A 17,436-nucleotide genomic window follows, 5' to 3' on the forward strand; every position below is an offset into this window, starting at 1 on the left:
CTTATCACCCGAGATCCATCGTATAAGGTTGCCAAGTGTATGATTCCAAACTTCGGTTTGCCCATCTATCTGTAGATGATATACATTGCTAAATTGTAGCTTGGTGTTAAATCGTCTCCACAAGGTCCTCTAAAAGTGACTGACGAACTTAATGTCATGATATGAGGTGATAGATTTAGGAACACCATGTAGTCATACAACCTCTTAGAAGAACAAATTTGTGACATGTGTAGCGTTGAGTCTTTTTGCATGGTATGAAATGAGTCATCTTGGAGAATCTATAAACCATAACAAAAGCCAAGTCCATTCCACACTAGGTCCATAGAAGACCTAGCACAAAGTTCATGGACAATTCCTCCCAAGAGTCATCAGGCACCGACAATGGATATAGGCCCGTGTTCTATGATCATCCCTTAGAGGCTTGACACGTATGACATTGTTGCACTGCGTTTCTAATGTCTCATTTTAACTGTGGCTAATAGTAACACTCCTTTAAGAGAGCTATTGTCTTGTCTCGCCCTAGGTGACTGTCGCAACAAACTTCATGGAATGCACAACTGATTTTTGTTGAAAAGAAAAATGTCTTAAATATTGAGGTCACTAGACTGACTCTCCTAGCATCTAAATCACGCATCCTTGAAGTCGTTGTCATTAGCATATAGGTCCTTGAGATACTCAAACCCAATAACCTCATTGCTCATGGTGACCAATATAAGGCTGCACGTCAGCTAAGCGCATCAACATCTTGTTCTACTGCCTGGCCTTATGCTTTAGCAAAAATGTGAATTCCTGCAAGAAAGAAATCCACCTAACATGCACATGGTTAATATTAGCCTCCCTGTTAGTAAACTTGGGGGCCTTGTGGTCAGTATAAAGTACAAATTCCTGCTGAATCAAATATGTCGCCACTGTCGCTAAGCCTGTACCACTATGTATAATTTTAGCTCATACTTTAACTATTTCTTCCCAGTATTACTAAGTTTCTCATTGTAGAAGGCTACTGGCCTGCCCTCTTGAGACAACACACCCCAATGCCAACATATGAAACAATGCATTCAACTTCAAATAATTTATCAAAGCTGGGAAGTACGAGGAGTGGAGTAGTGGGAAACCTCTAAAGCTAGACATAAAACATGCTAGCTCGAAAGCTCGACTCAGATTGGTTTGAAGAAGCTCGGCTTGGAATGGTTCGAATAGAAGTTCAAACCAAACCAAGCCTTAGAGTTAATCTTTTTTAAAAAAACAAACCAAGCTCAATTCAAGTCAGTTCTAGCTTGACTCGACTTAATTCGGTTCGTAGATTGTATGCTCGTAGTGTTATCTTTGTATAAAAAAAAATCATATTATACATATTGTTTATTGAAGAATAAAAACTAGCTGACCCATGTTCGAACTTGACTTGGTTTGCTCAACTTAGCTCGTATATTTGGACCAAACCAAACCAAGCTCAAGCTTGTATAATCTAGACCAAACCAAGCTCAAACAGTAGGGATAGGCTCGAAGCTTAGCTCGTGTATAGTTCAAATAAGGAGTGTCACATAAACAAGCCAAACCAAACTTAGGTCAAACTCGGTTTGGTTGGGCTCATGAATAGCTCTAACAAACTCTGCTTAATTTCAACAAACTTTTGGCGGGCTTGTCAATCCACCGAAAATGTCCCTTCTTCATGTAGTCGGTGATTGGTGCGACCATCATACTGAAGTTCCTCACGAACTCATGATATAATATTGTCAACTGATGAAAACTTTGCACTTCATGAATGTTTGTCAAAACTAGTTATTCCTTGATGGCTCTCACATTCTCTTCGTCCATAAGGATGCTTGTGGACATCACTACAAAACTAAAAAATAAGAGGTTCTCTGTTAAAAGGTGCACTTCCTTAGATTGAGGTATAACTTATTCTCTATGAGCGATGCCCCACATGGTCTACCTTGTTCTAATTGCATATCAAGATATCATCAAAATAGATCACTACGAATTTCCCAATGAATGGTTTCAAAACCTAGTCATCAACCTTATAAACGTACTAGGTGCATTCGAAAGTCCGAAGGGCATGACCAACCATTCATACAAACATTTTTTGATCGTAAATGTTGTCTTCCACTCATCGCCCGACCAAATACGGATATTATAGTAGTCGCTCCTCAAATCTAGTTTGGAAAATAACTTCGCCCCCTCTATCATGTCCAACATATCATCCAGCCATGGTATAGAAAATCAGTACTTTACGGTTATTTTGTTTATTGCTCGACTGTTGATACACATGCACTAACTCCCATCCTTCTTAGGTGTCAATATAGCTGGTATGACACATGGGCTCATATTCTCTCGTACTAGTCCCTTATGGATCAATTCACCCACTTCTCATTGCAGAATATCACTCTTTCAGACTCATCCAATAATGAGGGTGATTGGGTAAGCTAGCCCTTGGGATTGGGTTAATAAGGTGATGTATATTTCGCATGAGAGGTAACCCATTGAGAAGGTCATTGAGCCAGATTGCCTTAAATTCTTGCAACAATGGTTTTAATTTTTTTAAGAATAATCATGGGCTTTACCTTTTCACTTTTCACAACCAATGCAGAGACTCATCTTGTTTCCTTGGATTCCTCCACTTTACAAGCTTCGGGTTACTTGTTCGGGTTCATAAGGGCGAGTATGATTTTTTTTGGCTATCTTTGACGAAAATATTAACATTATCTCTTCCTCTATGAGTGGCATCATGATCTAATTGCCGCAATCAACCAAATAATATATGACAAACTTCCATGTCAAATATGTCACAAACTATTTGGTCCTCATAGTGTTTACCAACTAAGAAAGAGATAGTGCACTGTACAGTTGCCTTCATCTCACTGACCTTCTTAATCTAGAAAATTTTGTTGGGGATGGATGTTTTTTCATTTTCAGCTACAACTTCTCCACCATGGTTTTGGAGTCAATATTCTCACTACTCCCACCATCTATGATCATATCATAGACTTTCTAATTTATTGTACACCTTGTTCAAAAGATGTTATGTTGTTGTGGGTGTACCACCTTCTTTGGTGTATACAACAACCATATCACTATTAAAGATCCACCGTGATCTTAAGGGACCCAATCTGCTTTGTACACCTCATCATTCACAGCAGGTTATGCTTCATCAATCTCCAGATCTTCCTCTATATTTTCAACACTTCCATCATTAATAACGAGATTAATCACTTTCCGTTGAGGACACGTTTGATAGGTGACTCAACTGACCACATCGATAACAATGGTCTAGCCTTGGCCAACCGTAGGGGTTCAGGATCCTTCTTGGACTAGCATTAATGGTTGCTGCTCTTTGGGGTCTCGCTTATAAGTTCCCTGACTCTCGGTTCACAAGTGTAAGTAGTTGAGGATGCCCCCTACAGGTTCTTTCCCTTGGCCTGTGGTACACCCTGCAAAGGACCCGCAGTGGCTACATTATTAGCAGGATAGGCCCGTGTGTTGGATCGCTTAAGCTATACTTTTGCTCAGGTGGCTAGCTTGATCGCTTCATTCATCTTCCAAATGGGTTGATTTGAACTCGATCCTCAATTGCAATATGCAAACCATCGTTGAATCAAGCGATTTACTATAATTTAGTCTCAACTAAATCATTTCACGCCGCCAAACGTTAGAATTCCTCTATGTAATCTCTCACCAATTGACACTCTGCCAATAATTTTGATATTGTTGAAACAATACCTGATCGTAAGTATTGGGGAGGAATTGCATGCACATCCATTATTTCATCCACTGCCACATGCAGATTGGTGCCTTCATTTGTCTTGCCTATGTAAGCTGAAGTTGTTCCCACCAAGCTAAAGCTTTGCCCTTTAACTTGTAAGCCATAAGATTAACTTTCTTCTCTTCAAGGATGTCCCTGTAGTCAAAGAAGCACTCGACTTCAAGCAGCTAATCGAGGAAGTCCTCGATGTGGAATTAGCCATTGAAGACAGGAAGAACGACTTTCATCATGAATTCTCGATCCATCCAATCAATCCGATTGCCGCCTCGTCCGAGGTGTTGGAGGATCATGTCATCGATCTCCTCATCATTGGATCTTATATCATCAAGTGTGATTTTGTGATTCATCACCGGTATCACCTCGCGATCAACACGATAGCGAATTCTAGTGCCTACTGGAGGCGGATCATCACCACGAATAAAGAGTTGCCCTAAGGCCTCTGTCTGTTGTACATAAATGCTCACTATTAAAAACTTCTTGTGAGCCGTAAAAGTTTCTGATCAAGCCGATATTTGTGTTTTTTCCTTCATATGGGTCTATGTGACTTTATGAACAAGCTAGATGGCAAATAAACATCACAATGAGCCTTAAGAAGGTTTCAACGATGGACATCATTATCATTGTTACTTCCTATGGTGTGGTCCACTTGAGCCTTGGATTTATCTCATTATTCCCTAAAATGATATTGAAAAATGGATGAACAATGTGGATAAACCTATACATATGGTGGGCCCCTCAGAGCCCTATCTTCTTTGGAACTCGGGACAAATGGAGTTGTACCTAATTTGCATTCATTTTATTAGCCCACCAGACAAGATTGAGGATGACCCAATAATCTTTTAAAAGTTGTTGGGCCCTCTCTAATAGACTAATAAAATGACATCACATCGTAGCTTGCATGAACTTGGTGTTATCATAAAATTCTTGTACACTTATAGAGAGCTAATCATGTACATCAAGTTGTTTGTTAATGTGTTAACTCTCCCTATACGAGTAATTTCTTTACCGTCTGCGACCATAGTTGTGAGATAGTTAACGACTACTATCATTCCCTCTATATTGATTCTGATAATATCTGACAGGAAACTAATCTTAACTTTTTTTAAGAGATCATTGTACGCCATTTATTACCAGATGCATGTGTCTCATGTGCCACTGATCTTGTGGAGTCATTAGCACCCACCCTACTATCAAATGATAATCGAATTTCTGGTCCACTTTTACTATAATTGTTTGAATCCTATCGCACTATTTCTTCAATTTTTTCCAAGTTGAAGGCAATGTCCAAATTATCTCTTGCACATCGTATACCTGAGTTAACATTACAATATCCCGTCACGGACTTGTTGCCCGTATCTTAAATTGCGGGTAAACCACTACAAGCAAAGCTTGGATATATGTCTAATTGTCTTAGAGGGGGGTGAATAGGACTTTTTGTTGAGGGTCAAATATTGCATATCAGACCCAGTTATTGCATGGATTTACAAGCATGATGCCGTTTAATAGCCTGATTTAATCGTGTTTGTGATGCAGAGTGTATTTACAAGCATGAACTGAAAAAGGGTGCTTAAACCATGGATTTAACGCTCTGATGACACCCAAGGCAAGGGACGGACTCCAGGGGACCAAGATCGATGGAATTACACACCAGGGATCCGAGGAAATCAAGTCATCCACGTTAAAGAGGCCCGAAATTGGTGAAAAATGCAAGATCACATAGTTCCCGCCATCTGATTGGCTCAAAACTTTATACATGGCCTGAGGGCCATAAATTAACCGTACATATCAAATTTCAGCCCTCAGATCACTATAGAAGTGCCCCAACTGACAGATCAGCCCATAAACCATTGATTCTGGGCCCACCTGATATCTGGAACTGTCTCAACTTTGGTCTCGGCGGTTTAAATAAGATGAGGAAACAAATGGATGGTTTGGATTTTGATAGACTATCACAATGGGCCCCGTATATACAGCGCGTGTACAATGAGGTTACACGTGCAGCTGCGCACCGTACCGTGTAAGGCGGGTCAGCAGCGCTGACCCGCATCTCCTTCCCAAACACGGCAGTTGCCGTTTCACGCGGCGAGACGGACGGACGGTGTCCGTTTTTGCGGACGCTAGTGGGCCCCACACATTGTCCCAGTAGGAAATCCAAACCGTCCATCGTGTAGAGGGCCTTGACTACTACAAAACCTTGCTGAGATTTTACACCCATGCATGCACATGTGCGCGATACAAAGGCCACAAACAGGAGGTCCTGCGACGTTTAAAACGATTTTTGGGGTGATTTCTTCTCTGGGCCGCGTCAATGGACGTTCAAAATCACCCATTCTTGACCGAAATTTCGTCCTGAATCCAATGGACGGGGTGGATTTTCCAGAAAATACCTCTGTGGGGCCCACCGATCACGTCAGCGCCGGACGTGCGAAAGGCTACGTACGTCCGCGAAATCGGACTTTCCAGGTAGTTGTGGCCCACCATCTTTGATCATATGGTAGATCTGAACCGTCCATCGTGTAGGCCAACCAAAACACTTCCAAGAGACGCTGATTTTACAGAAATAATGCAAGGAACGCGAGAGTTATGAAGCCCCGAACTTGGAAGGCTTTCGCTGCGCGTGCGATAGCTTCCCAAATCTGATTTTCACCACTCCAAAAGCTATAAAAAGAGTTCCAAACGTGGAGAAGAGGTCATGCTTGAATAGGAGACGTCAGATAGAGAGAGAGAGGCAACAGGAGGGCTCGTTTTGGAAGGCTTCAACGTGGGATGTTCGACAGGGAGCTAGGAAAGTAATTTTTGTTTTTTTTCTTTTTTCTATTCTTTTCTTTCTATTGTATTTGTTTTGGATCTAGCCCATTCATGTTGGGCTGAACCTCTTAGCTAGGGCTAAGAGGTGAAGCCTGTAGCGAGATGGGAGATACTGTTTCATGCGTTTAAGTTCAAATTTCTGAACTAAACTTGGTTTTAAGGTTGATTATTAAAAGAATATTCTTTTCAGTCTTTAATGGTCTGTTGTGACTAAAATTACAATGGGTTTGCAATGGCTTTTGAATATTTCTTTTTCCTTTTTTTTCGTGTTTATGAAGTCAGGAAGCCCTGTTGTTCATCATTGTTCCATGGGTATGGTAGGATGACAGTACCCTTCCTGATCCTCATGCATTGTTGATTGGTTGGTAATTAGTTTAATCCTGTTGTTTGCTTTGTCTCCTGGGCATGGTTAGATGATGGAATCCATTCTAATTCATATACCTTTCATCTCTTGAAAACCAGATCAAGTAGGTTCAGTTTGATTTCCATAAATCTTAATGCAGGCATAAGATCTCCCTGATCCCTACAAGTGGATCCTCTGAATCCCTAGTTTCCCTTCTCTGAATTCCTTAAGTTTTAGATAATTATTCCATAATTATTCCCTAAATTCTATTTTGTTTAGATCACATCCTAGACTAGTTCTATTTCTACCTAGTTTCAGGAAACGTACAGGTATCAGTCCCTGTGGATTCGACCTCGGTCTTACCGAGTTTATTACTACATCACAACCCTGCACTTGGGGTGTGAACACTTTTCAAAATTTATTAACTCTTTTTGCAAGCACTTACTTCTAATCACTTAGGTAAAGAGATTTAAACTAGAATAAGTGTGCAAACAAAATCAGGATAGTGATATACATAGTTGTGGCATATTATCAAACATGTATTGTGTAAGAATTGTTTAAAGCATACCGAGTAGTTAATAAATCACAAAATATGAAGTAAAACATTCAGCACATTGCACAACGATATATAGTAGTTCAGCTACATGCCTACTCCACTCCTGGTTGACGCACTCTCTCCTAGAGTATGCCGGATTTCACTATCCAATTGTTTTAAATCAAGTTAACCATGAACCTTTACAACCTACACAAAGTTACCAAACTTGCCTACACAAGGCACTTGATAAGCCTTACATAAGAGATATAAGTTCTACATAAGAACTACAAAACAGTCCTACACAACGACACTACGTATTCACCCATTGGAGGCCTACAAAAGATCTTAGCGAGTTTGTGGTAACTAAACTCTGAATCCCAATCCTACACAAGTAAATGTTTTCAGACACTAGGTGGACTCGAATACTTACCTAGAAGTGAGTGAGTCCCATTCAGCGTATTGATGAAGATATTCTTGGTTGTTGAAGATTCTTCAACTCTCTTGAACCGCAACTGATCGTAGATGCTCCAATGTCGATGTCGAGGTTGGTAGGAAAGGCATTTTAGGTAGATCATATCTAGTTAATGATGTGTCTTTATGAGCTAGAAGAGATTTCCTAAACTGAGCATTCAATGTATCCAACATAGAGATTTGCCTCTCTTAAAGTTCTCTTCAATATTCACTTGAAAACCCTAGAAGCAACCATAAACCTTTTATAAAGTAAGATCTCAACGGTTAAAAAATAGGCAGAAATCTATTAGTTTTGATGTCATTGAAGGGTCTTCGACATCATCGAACCTTCTTCAATGACATAGAACTTTGCACAAGATTTCAAATAGGTGTTGGACAATTTCTGTCTAATGTCATCGAAGGATGACTCAATGCCATCGAGGTTTTCTTGAAAAATACTTTGAGGTTTCTAGACAGATTGAGTCCTCTTTCGATATCATTGATCATCCTTCAATGTCATTCAAGGTGTTTCAATGTCATCAAGAATTTACTCATTTTTCTTTGAAAACTCTCTGGACCATTTCGTCTACATTTTGATGTCATTGAACATTCTTCGATGCCATTGAGATTTTGAACTTTGATGTTATTAAAGGTGTTTCAATGTCATCGAAAATTTATGCATTTTCCTTGAAAACTCATTGGACTATTTGGTCTCATTTACGATGTCATCGAACCTTTTTCGATGACATCAACAACTTGTCTTTGATGCCATCAAATGTGGTTCGATTGCATCGAGAATTTTAATTTTCCTTGAAACTTGCTGGAGAGTTTTGGCTTTATTATGATGTCATTGAAGCTGGTTCGATGCCACCAAAACTTAAGTTTTGATGTCATCGAACACCCTTCGATCCCATCAACAATTCTATATAAAATCAGTTTGGTTGCTTGACAAACTGGCATTGATTCCGATGTCATCGAACAGTCTTCAATGACATCGAAGATGTCTCAATGTCACTTCGATGACATCGACGGTAGCAGAATTTTTTCAATATAATTCAATCTCCACAAGCTACAAGTTAATGTATTTAACATACTTATTGAGGGGTTTGCTAAGATGATTTTGGGCAAGTATGGACCATGATTAAGGGTTTTATTACCTAAGAGGGTTTGTTTAGAGTCATGAGGCTTAATTTACCTTTGACATGCATTTGAACCTCTTCAACTTTGCGAGTCTTTAGACTTGTAATCTTCATTCGGGGCTCACTTAACTTTAAGTCTCAACCTTCACGTTAATTGACAAACAAGGGCACTTTCAGTACTTGATCAACATCAATAATTATAATAAGATTGTAATATCTGGATATGGGTTTTTTAGGAAGATTTTTCACACTTTTCTAGAATTAGAATTACATGTATAGAAAACAAATACATGATAATTTAAGAAATCCACGATAGGTGTATATGTAGAATAAAAGGTTTATAGCTTCATAATAGCCTATGTAGGCATAAAGAATACACATTTAGGTACTCTTCCCACACATCATCCTAGGCTACCATGATCTTCAACTTAGGATTCCACCTAAACTCAAAAGCATTTAACATATTTTAAAATACATGATAATCTTTCTTCAAAATTTGCATGCTTTTTTGAATATATTCATTTGTTAAGCAAATTTTAAGATTCTTCTCAAGTTTAAATATGACCGCAATGTAAGTGTCTCACCTTAATCTGTTGTCAACCTTCTATCCTAACCCAATTTTCTCTAACAATGTGTCCATCAAAATGTCATTCATATGATCTGTCTAGTACATGTTATTTTTCAATGTACTATTTTTTGGATAATGATTTCAAATCAATTTTGCCAAGAGATCTTCGTGTTGCTATAAACAATAATTTTTCTTTATTCTTTTTTACAGTACAGTGGGCACTTCTTTCAAGCATACTCATGTCGACTTATGAAAAATATTAAAGTAATTTTTCATCCACAAGGAAGCTTTAACATATAAAAACTTAATTAAAAAAAACACGTAAAGAAGTCCACTAAAGTGTATAGTTCCACATTCCAATTTACTGAATAATAATATTGTACCCACGATATCACAAAACCATATATTTAAAAGCAAATAATATCTAATCATCAATGGGATGGCCATCTAACCACATCCTCCCTACAATACTATTGCACTTACATGCCCATGCTCTCCCCCAACTTGTGATATGTTAATTAAGATTTTTTTTTTTCGTTTCTAACATTGACTTCAACTGGAGACGTGTTTATCTCATTTCCTTCGCTACTTTCGACATCTATTACCTTCATCTCTTTCTTACCTATTGCTTTAATGAAGTTATGGAGTACAACGTATGTGAGCACAATTTTCATTTGGGTCCCAAACTTAAACTATGGGGCAGTCCTCAATTTTTAAGGCATCTGACAATTATGAAATTCTTTCAATATATTTAAAATTTAAAATTAATATTTTACTTAAATTAGGAATATATTTAAAATAGATCTACCTTTTGTTGCGCAGCACGCCAACAACGCAGTGAACCGAGATCCAATCTCTGGTCTCACCCACAAACGATAAATAGGAAGAAATATAAACTAGAAGAAGAATCAAAGCATTCCAAACAAACCATAAGACAAGATATACGTGGAAAACCCTCAACAAGGGTAAAAAACCACGGATGCAAACTTCCACTATAAAGAAAATAAAGATTACAAGGCAATATACTAACCTCTTCCCTTGGAAGTCCAAAGAAAATCCTTTGCCCATACCTTGGAATAACTCTAATAATACCTAGAAAAGTCCTAGGAACCTCTATTTATAGTTTAGGCAACTTCCTTCTCGCACCCTTGCGAAAACTGACTCAAAAATTTGTAGTCCGCATCAAATCCGAAAACAAATCTGTGTAATCTCGACTAGTCGATCAGGGTGCTTGACTGGTCGAGCATGGGCCTCGACTGGTCAAGTACCGTAGAACCAAAAAAATTAATGCTCGTTAGATTTTGAGTCGAGCTAGTCCACAACTGGTCGAGTGGGCCACTCGACCGGTCGAGTAGGGCACTCGACTGGTCGAGCAGCCGTCCAGATGTAGCTCCACATCTCAACAATCTCCCACTTGGAGACACATCACCATAAACCTTTATCTTTTTCATCTGAGTGCACCACTTCCCAGTCTTCAAGCCTGAAGACCAATGAGAGCTGAACAGACCTTTAGCTTCTCCCATGTGACCGCCTTGGTCAGCATATCTGCAGGATTCTCACTTGTATGGATCTTCTCCAGGGCAATCGATCCATCTTCCAGTAATGAACATATGAAGTGATATCTGATGTCAATATGCTCGGTCCTTGAATGAAAGGCTGAATTTTTAGCCAAGTGTATTGCACTCTCACTGTCACTGTATAGGTAGCAATCTGCTTGCTTCTTACCCAACTCTTCCATGAAATCTTGCATCCACACCATCTCCTTGCATGTTTCTTTAGCTGCAACATATTTTGTTTTCATCGTACTGATAGATACTATCTTCTGTAACTGAAAGACCCAACTGACTGCAGCACTGCCCAGAGTAAAGACATAACCTGCAGTGCTTCTTCTGCTGTCGATATCTCCTGCCAAATCTGAATCTACGTAGCCTTGTAGCTTGATTTTCGATCCACCATAGCATAACCCTATATCCACAGTACCTACCAGGTATCTGAGGATTCACTTCACAGCTTCCCAATGTTCCTTCCCGAGGTTGTTCGTGAACCTACTAACAACTCCCACTGCTTGAGTAATGTCTGGTCTCGTGCTCACTATAACATACATGAGACTCCCAATAGCTGATGCATATGAGACTTTAACCATGTAGTCCCATTCCTCCTGCGTCTTTGCACCTTGCTCCTTAAAAATCTTGAAGTGGTTGGCTAATGAAGTGCTAACCGGCTTAGCACCTCCTATATTAAATCGATCAAGTACCTTGGCTATATACTCTGCCAGTGACAAAACCAGTTTCTTTTTTTTTCCCTGTCAAGCTTTATCTTCATGCTTAGGATTTGTTTTGCAGCTCCTAAATCCTTCATAGCAAATTCTCTAGACAATTGTCTCTTGAGATCTGAGATGTCCTTCATGCTTGAACCGACCACAAGCATATCATCAACGTACAGAAGAACGATGATGTACGATGTATCAAACTTTCTTCAAGTAGCAATAATGGTTTACATGACATCTCCTAAAACCGTTTCCCGACATGAAACTGTCGAACTTCTTGTACCATTGCTCGGGGCTTGCTTCAGGCCATATAGACTCTTCTTCAGTCTATACACCTCGTTCTCCTTTCCTGGTGTCACGTATCCTGTCGGCTGACGCATATATATTTCTTCTTCAAGGTCCCCATGAAGAAAGGTTATCTTAACATCTAACTACTATAAATGTAAGTCCTCTATAGCCACTATACTCAAGACCATATGAATCGTAGACATTTTCACTACCGGTGAAAATATTTCAGTGAAATCGATACCTGCCTTTTGTTGAAACCCTTTCACGACCAATCTGGCCTTATACCATTTCAAACCATCGTGCTCTCCTTCAGTCTGTAAACCCACTTGTTATGAAGAGCTTTCTTACCCTTGGGTAGAGTGACTTGCTCCCATGTATGATTAGACTCAAGAGAGTCCATTTCATCATTCATGGCTTGCTCCCACTTAACCCGTGTATTTGATTTTAATGCCTCTTCAAAATACTTTGGTTCACCATTATCTGTCAGCAGTAGATAATGTAAGGAGGGTGAGTATCAGACCATGGGTTTCCTCTCCCGAGTAAACCTCCTCACAACCGGTGTCTATAGTTCTGCCTCATAATGCTCCTGTTAATGATCATCCTTTGGCGCTGTAACACCCATGTCCGGTAACTCTTCCAACTCTACGAATTCTTTCTCCTCGGCCTTATTTTTCTGCACACTGTCCTTACGCATCACTTTTTTATTGAAGACTATGTCATTGCTTTTGATAATTTTCTTATTTTTTACATCCAAAAACCTGTAGCCAAAATCATGCTGCCCGTAGCCTATAAACATGCACCTCCTGGACTTCGCATTCAGGTTGTTTCTGTGCTCTGCATCAATGTGAACGTATGAAGTGCAACCAAACACTCTGAGATGTGAAAGGTTCACTTCTTTCCCAGTCCACGTTTCTTCTGGTAGCCCACCATCCAATGGTGATGAGGGACTTCTATTGATGAGATATGCGGCAGTATTCACAGCATCTACCCAAAAGATCTTGGGTAATCCTGCATGTAACCTTATGCTCCTGGCGCGTTCAAGGATGGTCCTGTTAATGTGCTCACCCACACCGTTTTGCTGCAGTGTCCCTAAAATCATTTTCTGATGTTTGATTCCGTTTGTTGTACAATACTCCTCAAATATCTTATCACAGTATTCTCCCCCATTATCTGATCTGAGACATTTAACTGTTTTACCTGTCTCATTTTCTACCATTACTTTCCACTTCTTAAATACATTAAATACATCAGATTTGTGTTTTAAGAAATAAACCTATAGTTTTCTACTAGCATCATCAATAAAGGAAACAAAATAACGTGAGCCACCAAGAGAAAATACCTGTGCCGATCCCCACACATCAGTGTGTACAAGCTCTAATAGATGTGTCTTTGAAGCGTATCTTGTCTTCTTGAAACTTATTCTCTTCTACTTGCCATACACGTAGTCCTCGCAGAATTTCAAGTCAATAGACTTCAGCCCTGGTAGCTTCCCTTTTGACAATAACACTTTCATCCCCTTCTCACTCATATGTCCCAACCTCTGATGCCATAACTGCTCAATCACTTCAGTTGATGTGACTGCGAGTAAACTATACGATCCTGAAGTCACGTACAAAGTACCTTCCTTTTTACCTCGAGATATCACCAAGGCACCTTTTATGATCTTCTAAGAATCACTGGTGAATGTTGTCACATAATCGATATCAGCCGACTGCCCCACTGAGATCAAGTTTCGTTTCAAACTCGATACATGTCTGACATCCTTCAATTTCAAAGCTGTTTTGTCTTTCTGATTGATATAAATGCCTCCCTTTCCAACAATACTGCACGACTCATCATCACCCAGGTAGATTCTCCCGAAGTCACCTGACACATAATCACACAGAACTTCCTTACACAAAGTGACATGAAATGAAGCACCTGAGTCTATGACCTAAGACTCATTCCTCGCATTAAGAGATAAGATCAACGCTTTTGTGTCACTCTCCTCAGATAGATTCACTGAATCTTTCCCACCTTGAGAGCTTTCATCTTGTTTCTTGAGTGCCCTGCATTCACGTTTCATGTGCCCATTCTTCCCGCAATACCAACACGCGTCTTTGTCTTTCAGTCCCTTGGACTTCTTCTTCAACTTAGAATGCCTGTGTTTATTGCCTCCTTTGTTCAGCGATCTTCCTCTTCCTTCAACGTTTAGAGCATTCCCTGAATCCCCTAAAACTCTTGATGCCTTTCTTCTAGATTCTTCGCTGAGAATTAGACCGGCCACATCATCAAATTTAAGCTTTGCCAACCTTGAAGAATTGCTCACAGCAATCACTAAACCATCCCAACTATCTGACAAACTGGACAAGATTAATAACGCCCTAACCTTATCCTCAAAAATAATGCCAAAGGATTCCAACTGGCTTGTGAATGTATTGAACTCGTTTAGATGTTTAGCCACGCTCCCACCATCTGACATCTTCATGCTGAATAGCTGTTTCATAAGATGAACCTTGTTGGATGCTGAGGGTTTTTCATACATGGTGGTTAGGGCTTCCATTAATTCTTTGTGATTTTCACCTTGGATATATTGAAGGAGACACTCTTAGATAAAGAGAGTCGGATTGTTCCTAAAGCCTTCCGATTCAATAAAAATCATTCATCATCTGTCATTTTCTCTGGTTTCTACTCTTTTCCTCTTAGAGGAATATAGAGGTCATTCTGATACAGATAATCCTCCATCTGCATCTTCCAGAAGGCAAAGTTTGAACCATCAAACTTCTCAATTCTAGTATTCCCTTCTTCCGTCATTGATCCCAATATAACTAAAATCAATAGCTTTGATACCAGTTGTTGCGCACCACGCCAACAACATAGTGAACTGAGATCTAATCTTCGGTCTCACCCATAAACGTTAAACAAGAAGAAATATAATCTAAAAGAAGAATAAAAACATTCCAAACAAACCACAAGAGAAGATATATGTGAAAAAATCCTAACAAGAGTAAAAAACCACATATGCAAACTTCCACTATGAAGAAAACAAAGATTACAAGGCAATATACTAATCTCTTCCCTTAGAAGTACAGAGAAAACCCTTTGCCTACACCTTAGAATAACTCTCATAATACCTAGAAAAGCCCTAAGAACCCCTATTTATAGTTTAGGCAACTTCCTTTTCACACCCTTGTAAAAATCGACTCAAAAATCTGCAGTCCGTATTAAATCCGGAAACGAATCTGCGTAACCTCGATTGGTCGAGTAGGGTGCTCGACCGAGCATGGGCCTCGACTGGTCGAGTACCGTGGAACCAAAAAAATTGATGCTCGCTGGACTTTGAGTCGAGCCAGTCCACGAGTGGGCCACTCAACCGGTCGAGCAGGGCACTCGACTGGTCGAGCGGCGGTCCAGATGTGGCTCCACATCTCAACACCTTTTATGATCCTAAACACTCATTCAATGACATAATACACTTAGCATGCTTGTAATTAATAGCCCTTTTTTGTTTGTTAAATTCCTTCTCGAATGATACTCATATAAATGATATCTTACACCTCTGTAAGGGGCCATAAAACTAAGAATGTGAGCATATACAATATCTACCATCTAGTATTTTGCCATAAAGCCCGAAATAAGTTGTTAACTTCAATAACATATTATTTCAATGAATCAAGTAATTGAATGGGTTGGGTTAATGAAAGTTATACCATGTGAAACTAGTAGATTATCTAGCGTATGAGTGAGGGGTTGTGCAAAACTTATGCATTAGATGTGAAACCTTCCCACCTAGCGAGAATGGACACAAATCTCACATCTAGTGAATAAGCTACCGTTATATATTGAGATATAATGCCATTTCTATTTATAAATGTTGTAGCTTGGAATTTCAAGAGATAAGCTAGAATGTGCATGCCATCTATTGCGCTTATGCAATATTATTTTGTGAGTTTAAAGCGTTGTTATATTTGTAGTTTGTTACATAAATAACATTATATAGTTGAAGTAAATTGTTAATTGAAAATTTACCTACAAATAAGCACTTTAGATGAAGTTGGAGATAATTTCAGTAGACATGTCTAGATGAGGGAACTTCACATATTCAGGGTAGAGAGATACAATGGCGTCAAGTACTCCGTTAAAGTGCATACTAACAATCTCACTGGATTGTACAAACCTATGGTGTATAAAACAGTTACACACATTATGTCCAACCATGTATAGATAAAGGATGACTTGCTCCCTGAGAATAACTCACCTCACGTCTTGAAGAAAATTATTTTCTCTCAACATTGCCCATAGGTGAATGAATGTCTCCTTGGTCATTCTAAGTTTGGATAAGTAATCTCTATTGCACTTTACAATTATCTCTCTTATGAATCAAATTTTTTTTTCTAATTTTCTTTCCTTAGTGGTTCCTTACAAATGCATCGACGGTAATAATTGGGTATTGTCATTATGATGATAGATGCAACCATAGTTACAATGACTGTTTCTTCTACGCGATCTTTGAATCTAGTCATGTTAAATGATCGTAGAATGGAGTATAAAATTCTAACATAATATGTACATTTATTATCTTTGTTGTGGACATTAACAATCCTATGTCTTAATTCTTAGCAACCACTTGAACACATAAAAATGTTATAGGAGTGAGAATTGACACTACCAAAAAAAGAGACAAAGGATTCAGACCACGTTAGTTTTTTGCTATGGATATAAACCTTAGCTATGGTTGCTACAGCTTTAATCTGTAGATAAAAAATTGATACACCATTAATAATTAATAGTGTTGTAAGGGGCTCTATGAGGCCTAAAAAAAACTATATGTTCTATCTAAGCCATCTATGTATTTGTAAATATTACTTTAGAGGATAAAAAAATCAGTTAGATCGAAGGCTCAAGTGGACCATGTCACACCCCAAACTCGGAAACCGGGCTCACAAAATTCCCGATCGCCGAATCCGGCGCCGACAGCCTCCGTAGAACCCCATTCTCGGCTCCCAGCGCCCATTCGCCAGGTTCCGATCCTGGGATGCTACAAGGAGGATTTTCAACATCAGTTTGATTCGTAATCAGCATAACCAAGGGCATAACCCACAAACAACAACCAAAAACTCCATCACATTTTCACTATAATAAAAAACTTTGCAAGTACAATGAGCATAAGGGAAATACAACGAAGATGATCAAAACTCCAAAAATGATCTGCCACGCGCCTAAGCCTCAGCGCTGCTGCGATCCAACGTCACCTGCACGCAACAGTCGTGCATAAGCTTATAGAAAGCTTAGAGGGTGGTGAA

This window comes from Magnolia sinica, chromosome 4 (assembly GCF_029962835.1).
Source record: "Magnolia sinica isolate HGM2019 chromosome 4, MsV1, whole genome shotgun sequence".
In the NCBI taxonomy this organism is placed as follows: domain Eukaryota; kingdom Viridiplantae; phylum Streptophyta; class Magnoliopsida; order Magnoliales; family Magnoliaceae; genus Magnolia; species Magnolia sinica.